Source organism: Ciconia boyciana, chromosome 1 (assembly GCF_034638445.1).
Source record: "Ciconia boyciana chromosome 1, ASM3463844v1, whole genome shotgun sequence".
Lineage (NCBI taxonomy): Eukaryota > Metazoa > Chordata > Aves > Ciconiiformes > Ciconiidae > Ciconia > Ciconia boyciana.
Window position 1 is genome coordinate 218405067 of NC_132934.1, and position 17779 is coordinate 218422845.

A 17779-nucleotide genomic window follows, 5' to 3' on the forward strand; every position below is an offset into this window, starting at 1 on the left:
AAAGAAAAAAAATAGTAATTGAGTGTTGAACAGTTTCTTAAAAGATTTCAGTTCCAAGTAGGTCACAAATAACACTGGAGACAGAAGCTCCATCTATCTGGTGCACAGATTTCCTAACTGCAAGAAGCTGAGGCTTTTCTTTGAAGGGACGGTATTTTATTAGCCTGCTGCTTTTGGATTCTCGCTGTTAATCATACGGTTAGACTGCTACTGTTATTACAGGAAAAGGCAAGAAATAAGAACCTACTCTTTCAGGGTTTGCATTTGTTGTAGCTGACTGATAGCGCACCTATCCTTACGTCGTGCCACAAGTCTCCTTAGCCGACTTCTTCCACGAAATACATCACTAGCCCCAACATCTGTGTAGACAAAACTTGGGTCACGCACAGTGCAGACTGTGAACCATAAATAACGGGCAGAGAATTATGGTAAAACCCAGGTGCAGCCGCTCACAAGCACCACTGATCAATTCTTTTGGACTCCAACACACTGAAGTTGTTTTTCTAAAGCTATAAAGGCGAACCATAATTATGCAGGATCTCTTAAGTCTTGGGAACGCATTCCCTGCACACCCCGCTACAAGTGCAAGCGGTGCTGTAAGGTTCCAGTAAGAGGTTTTGACATTTCTCTCTTACCATTCAATCCCTACCCCAAAACAAGAGACTGGGAACTAGCAGCTGCACGCTATTGTAATAAGCGGTGTCAAAAATGCCAAGCAAATGAGTAACACATGTCTGTGAAGCAGACCCTTTTCCTGGGCTGACCTCTGAGGCTGAACGGCTGCCCCTTTCCTGACAAAAGGATTGCAAAAAGAAAAACATCCCGACTACCGCTATGTAATCGCGCGCCTAAGACGCTGCGTCCCTTTTGGCATAAAGAATGTACGTCGTGTGTTAGGGATACGATCGGATCCAACTGCGGTAAGCACAGCTCAGCTCCTTAAATACTCCCATTTCTCAGAAGTTTCCTTAAAAGCTGAACGGACTCCCATGGAGCAGGTCTCTGGTCCCTCACAGACAAGCTTTTTTTTTTTTTAATGGGGGATTTGCTAAATCACTGCTGCTATAGTATCCCCCATGGATTTAAGGCTGTTCTTGGAATTAATACTGGGAGCCAAAGTCAGAGCAGAAGCTTTGGCTCACCTACAGGTTTCTGGAGGCTGGATTTTTGTTGTCGTTGAAAAGATGGACATGCTCCTCTCCAGCCGTGTCCGACGTTAGCATCAAAAGGCCCAGAAATTATACATGTTATTCCTTAACCTCTTTCACAGCAAGTTCCTCCTGACCCTTTACTTTGGACTAAATTACACACATTTACAAAAACTAATTGTCTAAGACGCATTCCAATTACAAGTCTAATTATACTTTTCTAACTGTTGCCTGGCTGACTCGGTTCGAAATCAAACCATGCTTTTTTCTTTTATTCCAAATTAAACTGGGCTGAAAGGCTTTCTGGAGTTCTATAAAGTTCAGAAGTAGATAAAATGTAAGCATCTGAAGACTCAGCAGATAAAAGGCCGAGCCAACCCGCAAGAGCTTTCCAAGCGTACATCAGAAGGACCCGTCAAGATGTAATGAGTCTTAGACTCTGCTACCCTCCCTGGGAGGATGCAGGAGGGAGAAGGGTGCAGGCACGTCCCTTCCTCCCCTCTCCTCTTCATCCTCCTGCATCTGTGCTTCCTCTCTTTGGGCATGAAATTGGGCTTGGCGGAAAGCACCGGCAGCTGTCTGCCTTCTCCCTGGAAAGAAAGGCCCCACATGGTTCCTCACTCATCTCGGAACCGTTCTCGTTTCCTCCCCTTCTTTCCCAGCCCTTCTGTAGTTGCCAGCTTCCGACCTTATCCTGCTTCCCACCCACTATTTATCTAGCATCAGGCTCTGCCCTGTCACTCCACGATGGTCAGTGCACGCCAAAGCTCCTTTCCTGCAGTTCTCCTGCCTAAAAGACAGCTCCCGCAAAGCCTCCACTTGTTTCAAACCTGCCAGAAGTGGTTTTCTCTTCCTTTCTGGGACTTCTTTAAAAAGCAAAGGGAGAGCAATTAAACACTGCAAACATTTATTAGGAATAACAACAGGCTCACCATCGCTTTGTGTCTTTACATGAATATTAAGTGTTTCCAGAATGCTCCATTCCAAGCTTTGGGAGAGTTTTTCAGCCAGTTTCCAGTTACAACCAGATGATTATGTCAGTCGCTCCTGATCTTGGATCCCGTAATCCAAGTCAGCTATTTTACATTTCTGGGGGTTTTTTGGAGACTGAACATATCTATAAAAAAACTTGCAACTACTTATAAAGGCAATCATTACAATCAAAGATATGTGTGTAAATGGCTTTAAAACGACCTGGACCACTGTGCTCAAAGGACAGTACTCAATGGCTCAACATCTAGTTGGTGGCCAGGGGCTGATACTTGGGCTAGTGTTGTCCAAAAACTTCATCAATTACTTGAATAACACCACCTTTCCTTCAGCAGATTTGCAGACATGACCAGTAGAGCTTAAACCGAATGAAACCTTGAGAAATTTGAGGACTAGGCCAACAGAAATCTCAACGTTCAGCAAGGAGAAGCGTGAAGTCGCACACCTCCAGCACAATAACTGTTACATCAGGACAGGCTGGGAATGTACCAGCTCGGTAGCAACCCTGCCGAAGGGGTTGTGTTTCAGCAGATATCAAGATGACCATGTGCCAGCCACGTGCACTCCACTCTAATAAAGCAAACCCTATATTGAACTACATCAGGAGGAATGTAGCTAGCAGGTCAAGAGAAGTCATTACTGGCTCTAACTTGGCACCGGTGAGGGGGACACCAACGAAAACCCAGCAGAGAGTCACCAAGATGATTGGGGCGTACAGCATAGGACTTACGAAAACAAGTTTAGGAAGCCGGGCTTGTTTCGTCTGGCCAAGAGGCGGCTAAGGACAATCTAACCGCAGCCTGCAGCTACCTAAAAGACAGCTACAAAGATGACAGAGCAACAGCGTTGTGGGGTGACCTCTGCAGTAGCCTCTTCTCAGGCACCCCAGAGCATCATGCCCGACATGTTCAGGATCAGTCCGAGTATCGGATTAAGTCCAGGAAGGAAGGAATGCCCTTCCCTCTTCCTCCGCAGCATGAACCGTGCTCAAGTGAACCTTCAGCAATGCCCTGTCAAAGCAGACTCAGCAATTAATGCTCTCTTCTCTCCCATCGTTTACTTGTAATGGAGTTTAGCCCATAGGGACTGAAAGTGTCTATTTAGTTTACTACTCAGAATTTGAGTCATCTAATTTACTCATAATTAGCACAGATGATCTAATATTCTTTTCTGACCTTAATTTCCACAAAACCCATCAAATTAATTCTTCTTCTGGACGTGTACGCAGACTACAAAAGCTGGAGTCATTACAATTCCTATCCGGTTCCGTCCTGGTGTAAATGAGAGAATCGGACCCTTACATTCCCGAAGAACTTGTAAGCAGCGTTGCATTAATGGATCTCCTGGAACAACCACGTCTCTGTGAAGAAGAATGTCAACCACTTGTACGGCAGCCTTTGAAGCGCCTCTCCACAGAGGAAACAAGCCATCAGCCTAGACAAATTCACCGGCTGGGTTTTAATGGTTAGACGGCTCACATGACAAACAGATCTGTACGCTGCATTTCAAACAGATGCTGAAATTGCTTTCTGCTCTGCAGCTTATACTCCCAGGAATCGCTGGTGTCAATAAAGCGGAACGGCACCCGACTATTTTGCCTTCTGTGGTTGCTGTTATTGCTGCTGCATAAGAAAAATACTCACCTTCTGACAAAGCACGGGGCTTTTATGCAGCCTTGTATTCTTGATCTCGGTCCTATTGCTGCCCTGCTCAGCTCTCCGCTCACACAGCCTGTTATAAAAACTTTAAAGTGGGTACATACATATTTGGGGATGCAAAATATTTACTGTAAAATCCAAGTGCAAAGAGAGCACTTACACATCTGAGGAGAAAAAGAAAAAAAGAAGCACCTTTCATTTGAGTGAGCTTGATGGTTATCTTCTACACCAAACAAGCTGAGACAGGTTCACACTTTTATGTACCCTTAAGTTTTCTGAACCAGTCCAAAAGCACTGAAGACATCATCTACCTAACGATGAGGGAGAAAAGGCTTCTTCTACAGGTCCTGAGGATCCCAAACAGTTGGATATCTGCGCCAGGTCCTGGTTCTGCTCACCTACAGGATCTTCTCACACGAGGCCGGGGACAGCACTCCTCACCGGTAGCTATCATCTCCCACCCGTACGCGTTGTGCAAAATGCCAGCGGATAAAGTCGCGAGCACAGGGATGCCAACGGGGCTGAACCACTGCATGGTCAGAGGACAGAGCCGAGATCTTTCCTTGCCAACGGGGATGAGGCAGGGCAGAAAAGGGACAGGACCACACAAACACTTTGAAAAATCTAGTCTACAGTGCCTGGCAACCACCCTGTCAAGTCATACTTGCTGCTAACATCGCCGTCTGTTTTGAGAGAGGGCTGTTGTTTTTCTCCGGAATCCATCAAATGGAAAGTAGCTCTATTAACATAAACACTTGTGCATCCCACACTGTATTAAACTGAATTCCAGTTTCCACGGAAAGTTTGACATTAGTTACTAGCACACATCATCATTGAAATGTATCGTTCTCTGTTTCCTACATAATAAAAAATTAAACAAAGAATCTCAAAGTACTAATTCGATGTCGTCGTTTAAACAAGTGTGCACAGCAGCAATGGCCAAAATAAAGGAGTTCTAATTTTAAAATGGAAAGGCAACAATTTACAACTAATATTTGAAGGGTTGTACCAAGCAGGGAGTACAAACTTCCTTTAGGAAAACAGAAGCACAAAGAAAAAAAAAAAGAAACCACAAGTTTACAATCAAACGTTTTAAATCATCCATCTGGGATCCTTGACTTAAACACAATTAAAATCAGCAAGAATATCAACTTGATTCAAAGTAATCTATCCTATTAGCAAATAGGTACACTGCCAGCTTAACAGGTAATACTCTTCATCCCAGCTTTCCCAGGCAAAACTTTTACTGTTTCACTGTACCTGCGTGACTCCTCTGCACAGCAGGAAAGCTCGAGGATGCAACGGGTGAAACGGAGCCGTGCACCGGCCATCTCAGGCAGACAGCACTACATCAGTTGTCCCTCTCCCAGCAGACAAGACTCCAAGATCCCCTTTGCCAAATAAATACGACATTTTAAGAGAAATTCAATATTTAAAATGCATTATAGCTACTGCAGCCCTTTCTCATATAAAATACAATAATCCTAAAAATAGAAGCAGTCGAGCTTCCCTGACAAGGTTATTACTTCAGCATTTGCACAATCATTTTTCATCTTTTCGCTAGGAAGAGGAATAACTTCTCATCTGCCTGCAAGAGCATCACTCACGACCGCGGCTCGGAGAGGGGATGCAGAGGAAGGTCTGCGGCTGCAGGAAACCTTACGGAGTTCTGTAAGTCCTGCCTGTGCTGGCAGTACTGGAAATGGGCCGCATGGGATGGAAGAGAGAAGATATTCCAGTGAGATTTCTTGCTTTCGTCCCCCACAGTTACATCCTCTCGTATCTTAGGCTTACGGCCTCACCCTCATTCAGAAATTTCAAATATCAAGCTGCGCGTGCATAGGCAAACCCAAGGATAGCGGAGAGATCAGCCTAAGGATCCTACCACAGCAATCCTTACTTTCTAAGAATATATCGAAATACAGCCAGAGGTGGGTTTAAAGCAGCATAGATGAATTTTCAGGGCAGACGGCAGTTTCCTATTTTCTAGCACTTCCCCATTTATCCTGATTAGGAATAAGCATGGCAATAACATCACAGTTTTAGCAACTTAGTTAAAATTCTTCCTATTTTGACATAAGACAACTGATTGGGCAAGTAAAATGGAGCATATCTATATGGCCTAAATATGTCAGATACTGAGTAGTCTCGTAATCCAAATTATTCTATAAGGAAAACAATGCAAGGAAGGCAAAAAATATTTGAAATAGGACGGTAAGTGCTGAAATCCAACTCTACCGCCCTTCCCCACCAAGAATGCAGTCATATGCACAGTGTCTATATGCAGAAATACAACAGGAAAAATTAAACAGGGTGTAACAACAACAAACAGAATGAAAAAAGAATCTATTCAGATCCTCCCTCTATCAAATGCCTTTGATGGTGATTGCTGGAATCAACATAAACCCAAAGCAGAAAAAACAAGAAGATACAAGATGTAGGTTCACTGCCACTTCGTACCTTTCTTGTACTCACTACCTAAGGCACTCGAGGACTTTAGGGCGGTATAAAAATCAGTTCTTCCTTCAGTTCCCACCATTACTTTCAAGCGGCACCAATGCCAAAACCCAGAGCTACAAGGATTTTTCTTCTATATAACTGATCCCTGCAAAGTTTTTATCCAAGAAGACTAAAAACAGCCTTGCAAGGGAAATAGCAATCATTCCATTTCAGGGATATGAAAGACAAATACCCAGACAAGCTACAGGTCTTGCTCAAAGTCATACAAGAAGTCAGCTCCTGTGTCACGCACAGTCCATGTCCAGGTCCCTGCTTTCGTCTTCCCCTTCTCTTGATGGAGACTCTCTTCATCCTAAATCTAAAAAATACCTTAGCAGACTGCAAGAGAGTTCATTTCCAAGAGAGAAAAAACGTATCTTTGCCTCCCACAACCATTTTTTATATTGAAATACCCTATTGAACAAGAGAATTTTCCACAATGAAATGGGTTTGAAAGCTCTTCAGCTTCTTCTTGCGAAGTTTTAAGTGGTGTTATTCAAGATTAACTTCCCAAGCAGAGCTTGTAAACAATTGCAAAGTAGCAAATAAGCACAGGGGTTAGCCCAAAAGTTTCTGCAAGGTTTTCAGGTAGACCTGTTGTTTAAGGAGAGAGGAGAAAAGGGGTAGGGAAGAAGGACGAATCTAGTTACTACGGCTGAATGAGCACTGAAAATGTGATGTTTTGGGGTTTTTTTCCCAATCCCATAGGTAGCTCTACTGTCTAGTGCTGAATAAAACTGGTTAAATCCACTGCAGATACTCAGCGCTCTGTGGGTTACGGCAGTTAAATCCTTAATTCGTATCATTTACACATCTACCTGCTGCTTCGGGAAGATGAGTGGAGAGAGACGTGACACAGGGAAGAGTTTTCTCCTTCTTTTACTCTCATTTCCACCCTCCCAAAAGCAAAAAAAATAAAAAGACAGAAGAGGCTGAAGAAGCAGAATACCGACGAATCCCAGAAGTATAAGAAAACCTTCTTGCATTTTTCCAGCAAAAGAGAATAAAAATGGACTGAGATGGTTCAGATGGGGGGTGACAAGAATCGTGTGGCCAAAGCAGGAGAAAGGCAGAGGTGATAAGGAGGTTTTTTGCCTACAGAAAGCCTCATTCTCCGTACCCCATGAGGACAGACATCTTCCATGCAAGCCCCCGGCTGGCAACCGTCCACACACACACACACGTACGCACACTCACAAAAAGCAAGTCTTGCGTATAATTTTTAAAAGTTAAAGATAATATTTTTACCTTGGCAGTCATCGGTTTGGAACCGCAGGGAAACATATATCCCTTTCGAAACTTAAAACAACAGTGAAAACTGTTGAGCCGTTTCAAAACCCTACGCTGCCGAACTTGAAAAACTTCTTAAATAAGTCTGATAGATGGGGAAAGTTGACTATAGAAAAGAAAAGTGCTTAATTAACACTAAACTGAATCGAGTAGGCTACATTTTCTTACTGAGCAATTACTATCGCTATTAGTAGATGATAACTAGCTGAGGGTCATGTCACGGAACACTCCAGTATGTGAAGTATCACGCATTTAGTTCGTATGCAATTAAGACCGTTTCATTGTCTCATCAGGTTCCCTGTGACACCCAATTAAGTAATAACACAAGGAAAGTGCTCTTAATTAATGAGGAAAATCCTCTGAAAGCTAGACACAGGTGTGTATATCTCAAGTAGAGCCTGAAATAGTTGAATAGATCATTTAATCTTTATTAAAAAAACCCACTCAAATTTGTATCTAATTAACTCAATAGCAGGATTCTTTTTGATTTCTTCCAAGGGGGTTACATTTCCTTGCAATATTCAACAATCAAGTGGTTTATAAAAGATTAAAATTAAAACTGACACTTGGAGTGCAAGAGTGGTTGCATGTGATCACAATTTGCACATCGCTATTCCTGGTTTTTCCCAAATTGGTTTAAATGCTCTCTCTTCTTGCGACGTTTTTTCAAAAACAGCCTCCTGTATTGGTATTGAACGAGCACGTTTCATTATTACTTTCTAAGCAGATGCTTTTCAGTGTATTTTAAAACATTATCTCAACCAACATCAACAAATAACATCAACAATGTGAGACCAGATTACATATCCATTCTCTCTGACTCATATAGTTACAGGATCGCTGACGTGTGATGGACGGTAAAGAGTCAGATGAAGTGAAGTTGGCCCATCTTCCCGATCCAAGCATATCTGGAGACAGAAGAGGGACTGGTACCTGGTCAGGGGCTTAAGCCCAGCTTCTTTCAACCGCCATGCATTTTTCTTGCTTCTTTGATCAGAGAAGCATTGCTATTCTCACATTACAAAAGAATATTTCCAAACCACAAAACATAAGCAATAGTAACGCCCACCTCCCGCTACGGTATTTTCCACTATTTATTTCTGTCTTCCTTTGTATGCCGTCTACTCAATACAAAGTTTTCTTCAAAACAGGGAAAAGGTTTTCTTTTGTGAAACTTCTACCCAAATCGTATTACCCCCCTTATAAATTGCAGGCGTGCACATTACTTTTCTAAGCAGCAAAAAGATTTTTTTAATGTCTAATCTTTTATAAATATATGTACGCATATATATAAGTCTATGTAAGTCTAAGGCCAACCCCAAGAGTTGGTGTATGCATGTATTTACGCATATACAAGCAGTTAAGTTCAAAACCCAGTTAAGGACAGATTTATAGATACTATCTGGAACACTCCCATAAAACCGTTCTTCTTATACACAGCTATGCTATTTTGGTTGAGCTAAATGAAAGCCCATCGTAGCTAGCGATGTTAGATTAGTCAGTGCAACATCTTTAATGTTTTGTGACACCTGTCAAGGACAATGTCGTACAGAGGCTATGGCAAAAAAAACGATACTAGAAAAAGTCAGAATATCATCCTAGGTCTCTTTCTTCCACGCTTCAGTAAGCGGAACGGCAAAATTTAACTGCAAAGAATGACATTTCTGTCAAGTACAGTACTTTTGTACCCAAATTTCTCCAGCTAAATAAAGCAGACGTGTGTCTTCCAATGTATTAAACGCATAGGACCATTCTTCGTAACTGTACGTAAAATTGTGTATCCGTAACGTGCAGCTGGTACGGGCAACTTCAGTAAAGGTTATCTCCCACTTTCCATTGCTTGGCTTCAGTGACATCGCAACCTGAATAAATTTTAATTGTTCGAGCCACAGTTTTCTACCTTTGGCGGCTGACTTGTGTTTTGCAAGGACTTCACCCCTGAGAAGCTGGAACTGGTCTGCTTCTTCTGAGACTAAGAAGGTCCAGACCTTATCCAAGTATCCTGTATTCAAAATTTGGTTACAGGACTTGGCCAAAAGGTGAGGCAAAGTTAATAGACATTAAAGACGTGTGTTTAACTACGGTCATAAAAATCAGCCCTAACTGGCCAAATTATAGCCCTCTGAAAATGGCAGCTTTTACAGGTTAATTTGCACAATTAAACACAAACTATTTTGTCTTCCTACTCCTCCACTCAGGCCCTTTACCAATGCCAGCAACAGGCACCCTATGCCATCCCACAGGCTCGGCACATGGAGTCTTTGCAACTCCCCACCATTACGTTCTTTGGTACCCAGGATTCAGGATTTTTCCAATCTCGGCGTCCTCCGACATCAAATAAAATAAAATAGTAAGAAACATCAAATAGCATGAGTCCCTGCTAACAGTTACTTTGCACAAATAGCATCAACCTCACACTGACTATTTATGCTAGAGCTGTGTTTCCTATTTAAAGTCTTAACACTAAACATAGTTCCACATTATAAAATGTTTATTTTTCATATTTCTAGTTCATTAAAGCCTGGCATGAATATACACTCCTGACTGCAAAGCCAAACAGTAAAAAGATAAATTCCAGAACTCATAGTATATGATATTTTAGGACTGATATTTCACACTCACTTCTTTTTTTTTTTTTGCTAGGACACCTATCTTAATCTGTTCAAGAACCAAATTAGCCTTAAGAGTAAATAAAGCTGTTGTCTGCAGGACTGTTGCCCTCTCGGATGAAGAAGTCGGATGGCATAGAGTACAGACGACAAGAAACTGCAGGAACGAGTACGGTCTTGCCGTCGAGCACCAAGAATGCTGCCCCAAGGAACTGCTCTTCCCTAGCGTCCGCCATAGAGGTTCTTTGTAATGCTCAACCGAAAACTCTAGCTGATTAATTAATTGTGTAATCTTCATTTTCTGGACACTCAAGGCCAAATCTGCAAGTTAGATGCTGAGACCTGACAATCGCATCTGTGGTCAACAGAGCTTTGCGTTGAATATACGAAGTGCTATGAAGATGCAAAGATTCTCTGAAAACACATGCCCTAGGCATCTCAAGAAAGAAATGTGACATTCACGAGCATATATTTTCCCAACAAATACTTAACTACCTTCTTTGGACCTCAGTTCATTCGCTGCAAAACGGGGACCTATAATTAATTTATCACACTCCTGCTTGTGAAGCAGCCTGATCCCGCACTCGAATTTGGACCTACCGTACAAAGAAGGGGTTTTTCACATATATTTCCAGCACAAGTGGCCCGCTCTTCGCATGTAGTCGTGCTCAGCTACACAAGAACCACCCATGTACTCTGCCCAATAATCTGCTTCCAAACAGATGGACAGCCTAGTTAATCTGGTGCAAGCACAGCCTTTATCAGCTTCCACCTGCAAGCCCAGCTCAGGGTAGCGCACCAGGCACTGCAGATCTATTCTTCCAGCTCCTCGCTCCGCCTTTGCACTGCCGCAACAAAACTCCCCTTTTTTTAAATTTTTATTTACACTTCACCCTCTTGGTGCGTTTATGCCGCACCGAGAAATACATGTGTCTTGGCCATGCAAAAAGTACATGGCTAAAACGCCTCTGAGGAAAGGTAACTCTGAGCACCACCGTCTCCGTAAGCTCCCCTGCTCATTTCCAGCCTCCTCTTTCCTCCCTGCGAGCGCCGTCACGACCAGACCACCGCATCTGGTTACCACCACTGCAGGCAACACCGAAACATTGGGAAATTCTCAATTTCTTCCCCTGACTGAGAATCAGGTATGGAAACAAGCTCCTAAATCCCTACTTTAGGGGCAAACACAGGCAGGAATTGCAAGAAACGTTATTTGCAGGAGACAGGGGAAGGGCAGGGAGGGAGGCACGTGGAAATTTGCACTTGCCCTTCTTCCCAGGCTCCTCAAGCACACTCACCTCCCCTTGGCAATCAGCCTTCCACCTCTTCAGCTCTTTTTTTTCCCAAAGATAGAAAAGGAGACCAGCTTTCTAGAAACTCAGATCTTTACAGCACAATAAAGATCTTTGATTTAAAAAAAATTAAAAAAAAAAATTAAGAAGTAACTATCCAGGCTACACTTGCCTGTCCAAAGTCTTCTACAGCAGATCCCTATGGGGAAATGTTGATAAAGAGGACAGAGCTGTCAACCTGTACTTTCATAACCTCCCACCCCAGTTTCTTTCATCACATAGGTTCTTCCCTAAGTCCTAAATCTCTTACCTCAGCTGCTCATTTTCAGCTCTTGAAAATTTTGGTACAAAGAAGCCACTGAGCCAATTTTTTTTCTTTGATCAATCATGTCCCACTCTTCAGAAAACAGGTTAAAAACCAGTAGTCTTGCTTATGTTATCCAAACGCTTGCTAGGATCTCATCTTTCCTATAATTTATTTAGCACTGAATCCCTTGGCCATACATCTAAAGTATTCTTCGATCACTTCGGATATCGCTCAAACCAGCAGTTTTGATTGCGAGGCAGAACTGGCAGAAATAGGTTTTAGATGCAAAGACTGATCAATGCACGTGGCACATTTTCTGAAAACCAGTATGAACAGGGTCCGACCGGTGAAGCCTGGCTTCAGGGACCACAACAGATCATCTGGAGACATCCAGCTACCGTAATACATCGCCTGGAGCCAGTGGATTTAAAGAAAGTCTTTGCCTTGCTGCTCACGCACCTTACAGTATCCTTGCTGCATCATTTTAGCCGGCGCTGACATGCACTTCAAACTCCGTTTTATGAAGTTTTCTAAATTATTTTCCAAAGGCACAGCAGTCAGAGGTAAACACTCAGGATGAGATCACCTCGGGGAGGAAGGAAGTTTACAGATGATTTGCAAGTAGCAATTATACAGGTGGCTGCATTTCATAAATCCCTCCCTCAAATAATCCTAAATTGAGACCACCACCCATCACCCTGTGAGCATCGTCGAATTTCAAACCAGTCCAGGTTTCCACCTGTATTTTACAGCTTTTAGAGATTCCTTATTATAAATAAATGTAAGACTTTTACCCTTAACTCTCAGCAATACAATTCCACTCCCATAGTCACCATGTGCTCGACAACATTTTTAGGGCTTGTCTTCAGCTCACAGTTAATTTGAGCTATCACCCGAAACCGCCCTTACCATCCCGTACAGAAATTTTTAGGCAATAATTTTAATGCAAAGGTTGGCCCGTTAAATAAAAACTAATGTTTCAATTAGCAAACTCCATCACCTCCTAACACAACCTCTGTAACACGGCCACGGGTTAACGGCGCCTGGTGCCTTTCCGCAATTCTTTCTGCCCAGGAAAAAAAAGACGTGTTCATAGTTTCATCAATTCAAAGGGCAAGAAGAGTCCACAGTTTCACTGAAATTCCCCTCCTGCCTACCACAGGCCATTAAATATCACCCACAAACTGAACCTAATACTCAACAAGAACATACCCTGTGTTGGCCTATACAGTTTTAAAAGAAAAGTGATCAAATAGGGCAATTTCTAGAGATGGAAAGCGCGCTTTTTCCTTTGATCGATCATTACAATGGGCAGTCCACCTCCCTAATAAAACCATGCTGCCTCGCTTCAACTCTGAACTGCCCGATTTCCTCTTTAAAACACTGATTTTAGGCACGCCTTCTTCAGATGCATAGGAGGACACTCAGTGCCCAGAATTTCTCTCTGTGATGCTACTGCAGTCAAGCACTCTCTCTGATAAGCTAAGCAGACTTAGCTCTAAGCTTCTCCGTGCCGTGTTTTTTCTAGTCCTCAGACTATTTTTGTGTTTCTTCTGTTCCCGTACAACTTCTTCAAGAGCTATTTCAAGATGTTGAAATGGAAATCATACACAATCTTCCCTTATGAAAGTCATGAGTACCAAATACAGAAATGAGATTTATTCTCTTCTAAATATTTTCTTGCTCATAAACCTAAAAAAAAAAAAATTGCCTTTTTTGCGACAGCATCAACCCTAGGGTTTACACTAACCTGCTTTGCACACCGCTGACCTTTTAATCCCTTTCAGTATTACTACTCGTAAATACAACTCTCTCCTTCTTCCGCCTCATTCTGTAGGCATGGCTTGCAGCTCTTCCCTCCAGCAGCATCGCTTTACGTCTATTTTATTCTCCTGTTTGAATATAGCTCAAATCAAACACAAAGGTACCAAGCCCAAGGTACCCAGCAATCGGAACCACCTCGTATGATGATATCTGCCCTTGATGAGCACATCTAAGCAGGGAGCTCAACGGTCTCCACGTGGCACTGTCCCTCCAGCCTGGGCAGTTGGAGACCAGGAGACTCCACCAAGGTGTCCATCTGCTCCTCTATTTAATGGGCGATGACGTACTCTTCTGCCCCTCCGTATGACACGTCATTCACAAACAGTACTGGTGACACTACTTCAAGAGCACTAACAAAAATACCGTTGGGTCCGCTGCTAGTTCATTGAAACCCTTTTAAAACTCCATCCGTTTGACCACGATAACCTGTCAATGGGTTTGAAACCCAACTGCTGTTCTTAATATGATTAATATCATCTTTATTTGATAACATACCGCCAATTTTCTTAATCAGAATGTCACTTGGTACTAAAATGTCTCAGTCACAGTTGGCTGGGACACAATTTAAAGAACGGCTTCATTTGTTGGTACCTGCCCAGAGGTTTTAGCACAGCAGCGGGTCTGCGGGCACCGCAGGATGAGGGTTACTTCTCAGTGCTGCTGCTCTCCTTCGAGCTACTTCATTTGAAAACAGTAATTTGAGCACAGTCAACCTGATTTAATTTCTTAGTGAAGAAATAAACTGGCAACCTATTTAGGCATTATTAACTTAATATTAACTTGATATTAACTTGACAGTAAGTTGCAAAGCAGATCTGCTCTAACAAGACTGAGTTCAAGTCTTTAAGCGCTCAGTCATTATTTGAGGTTTGGCTGTCTCTCGATGTTCTTGTATGAAGACATTTTTAAGAGGTGTTTATCGCATGCCTATGTATACAAGGCAGAATCCCGAATAGGTAAGTTGAGAACAATAACCTTTGAAAAAAGGATTTTCACAACTTTCCTGATCGATGGCTTTTCAGAGACGTTAAGTTTTGAGAAACTAAAGAACTCGAAGTGAAAATCCACATAAAAACACAACGGTGCCTTTAACTTTTAATGATGGGTTCTTATCCATGTTGCGCACTTTGGCAAAGACCAGCTAGTCACCTAGTGACCACCCGCCAGCTCCAAAGTCAAAACTGATCGCCCAGCGCTCCTGAAGGCACTAGCCCAGCATCGCCCAGGATGAAGAGCACACATCAGACAACCTGCCACCAAAATCCACCACAACAGGAGTCCTGCAAGTCCAAACACAAATCGTTATTGCTATGAGAATAAAACGACGGCAATTTGAGTCCTGCAAATTACACCGTTCTTAAGATAAACATCCTATTTATCTCTTATCAGATAAATAGCTTTATTGCATCTATTGTTGCGGCCAACTTCTGCAAAAAGGGTCAAACCGGATGATAATTTCCTTCAAGCAGCAGTTGCTATGAAATTGCAGTACAGACCTTCATCTTATCGCTCCCTTTGTGTTCTGCTAAAAGGGTCCCAAGAAAAAGAGAACGTACTGCTATGTGCCCGTACTAATCAACTGTGTCATAACAGTACACGTTAATACAGATTTATTTGACTGTACCGATTCTCCTACCAAATGTGAAAAATATAGTAAAAATACAGTGCGTTCAAGACTTCCAAAGAGGAAGAGAATTAGAGCATTCTCTGCAAATTCCAGTTTATCCTTTGCTAAACCGGAATACACTTTCAGTCCAAGAATGTGCGACTCTGTGCTGTATCACTTCACTAATGAGTCTATACACGACACTTCAAAACAGCTGCAGTTTCAGAGAATAAGAACATATTGCACTATCCTTGCCTTTAAGTCACCCAGATGAAAATCAGCGTTAAGATAAAAATCAGTCACTTCTGGTCAGATACATTAGAGAGAGTGCAATCATTCTGGAAGCAAACAAAGTTAAGGAAACTTAGAATTAGAGGTAAATTTTAGAAGGACTCAAACTATAATTAGGGTATGAAAATGAAGATTACAGCACACAGTCTTTCCTGCTGTGGCAACAAACATGTTTACAGCAAAGATATTTTAATGTACGCCATCCCAGATTATCTGAAATGTCTTTTTGAATCAGGCTTTTCATTTTCCTCTTCATTTTAGTACGCGAGAACAAAATCCTGAGGTTTTGTTACTAATGTGGATGATAGGCACACTGTCAAACAGAAATAAATTATGCCTGTTAAAAACTTCTAAAAGGCAAATGCTGAAGGAGCAGTACTTCTAATGGCTAAGCTCGATTTTCCAGGCATTCTGGAAAACAGACCTGGTTTTAAAAATAAGGTACCTGCACGCTTTTTTTCCTTCTGAAATTAGAGAGATACAGTTATCTTCAAAAAACTATTTTTAAAGGCTTCCAGCTATCTAGCTTCCCTGGGTTATCTGATAACATTTTGTCTTCGTTTCCTAGGTTTAATTGTTTTCGTTTCTTCACTCTTGTATGTTGTCTATAAATACGGAAAGGAACCAAATCAGGAAGAAATCATCAGGGTTAATTATACGTTAAGTAACAAAGAAATCTCAAGTGCTATTTGTGGCAGCAGTGGATTTTTATCCCCTCTCTGAGTATGAGATATTCAATAAAACAAACACAAAAGGTGAACCCAGGAACTATGTCCCCATTGATTCGGGGACTTTGGGGGGAGGTTTAGTATATAGTCTCTGAATCCCCTACACAGAGTCTCTGTTTTCCCAGGAGCTGCCCAATTTTTGTTGTTTCTTACTGTACTCAGGCTACTTGAAATGGATGTAAAATGCCTGAGGTTTTTATAATCTCTCATGCTACTGATCATTCTTACGGGTACCACTCTGGCAGGAAGCATGGCTCCCAGAAAGCCGCTCCAATTAAAACAGATTTCCGCTCTCAGTACCAGGAATAGACTCTGGATACTCCCCAATAATCTTAAAGTGGATACTCCCATTAAATTATTTCAATATAAAAAGATTTGCAGAGACTACCGATCTCCAACAAAGCATCCATGTTTCGTCTTGAGAACACATCTTAACCAAATTTAATCTCCAGATTTTTTTTTCTGCTCCTTCTTTACTAAATGGCAAGATCCCTAAGAGTACAAGATCGAGTCAGCTCTTGGTGTCTACCTTCCTGAGCCAGCAAAAGAAACACGGCATTGCTATAATTTTTGAAAAAAATAAAAGGGAGTTGCCCTGCTAGAAGTCCCAGTAGATGCCTGACATTATCCCTAAGCTTATTCCTCCCCTACCAATTTATGTTTTGCAAGGTTTTCGGGTAGGTTATTTGCAAGGTTTTGGGGTAGGTTATTTTCCTGCCAGCTCAGTGCATTGAATCAGCTCACCACGCAGTCAGACAAGCATCACGGACAGCGTAGCAAAGTGGCCAGTCCCCTTAAACACATCGTAAAAGCACACCTTGAGGATGCTGTTTCAGTTCTTGAAGCCAAATTTAAGGTCATTTAAGTCAATAAACTCATGGTGTTACCAGAAGATGAGGTCTCACCTTTCCTACCTTCTCCTTGGCCATGTGTTCCCAAGTGCAAGTTCACACCAGGTGGAAACATAACTGGGCAGCTCCAAGCAGAAGGTATAGGTATATTGGTCCCATCAGGATCTCGAAATGAGATCCCATCACGAAACGATGCCTTTGGCACGAGGTATGTTAGAGAGTGCAGCAGGAGGGAGGGCAGAACTACATCTTTTGCAGCATCGAGGACTTGCACCCGCCTAAACCAGCGACAAAACCAGGCTCCCAGCCCATCCGATGCACATTTTACAGATGGGAAACTGGGGTAAACAACACTTCTCTACCTCTAAAAGCACTGTTGTGGTAACTACAGTTTGTGATTCGGATGGTCTGAGAAGGAAGCCATAAAATTACTTCAGGTGTTTTTAGTACATAGTCTAAATGCTATTTCATAGAAATACTATCTCCTGATACTTGGCTATCAGAAGAGCCTTTAGAGCATGCTATATTTTACATCAGGAGGCAAGCAATAGCCTTAGTCCAGAGAGGGTGTGCGTATCAAGGGAAGGAGCTAAAATTACTGCAAGATACCTACACAAAGCTTCTTGCCTTCAACGAACAGAGTTGGGATCTCTGGATTTCGGTGCCAGCGCTTCAGGAATTTGCAG

The 17779-nt window shown here is 42.3% G+C and overlaps 1 protein-coding gene across 9 annotated transcripts in view; it reads right to left on the bottom strand.

Annotated features, from left to right (window-relative positions):
- Positions 1–17779, bottom strand: part of FAM168A (family with sequence similarity 168 member A) — a 207247-nt gene that overhangs the window by 175331 nt on the left and 14137 nt on the right. The window contains exons 1-2 of one of the 9 annotated variants that reach the window (XM_072850948.1): positions 10795–10821; positions 5057–5187 (exon numbers count right to left, since the gene is read on the bottom strand). The exons of 5 other annotated variants lie outside the window; for them this stretch is intronic. The gene's annotated coding sequence lies outside the window, so the exon portion shown is untranslated. Of the gene's footprint in view, positions 1–5056; positions 5188–10794; positions 10906–17779 lie in introns of those variants that run through there. 3 more of the 9 variants (XM_072850946.1, XM_072850945.1, XM_072850949.1) reach the window with 3 other exon arrangements.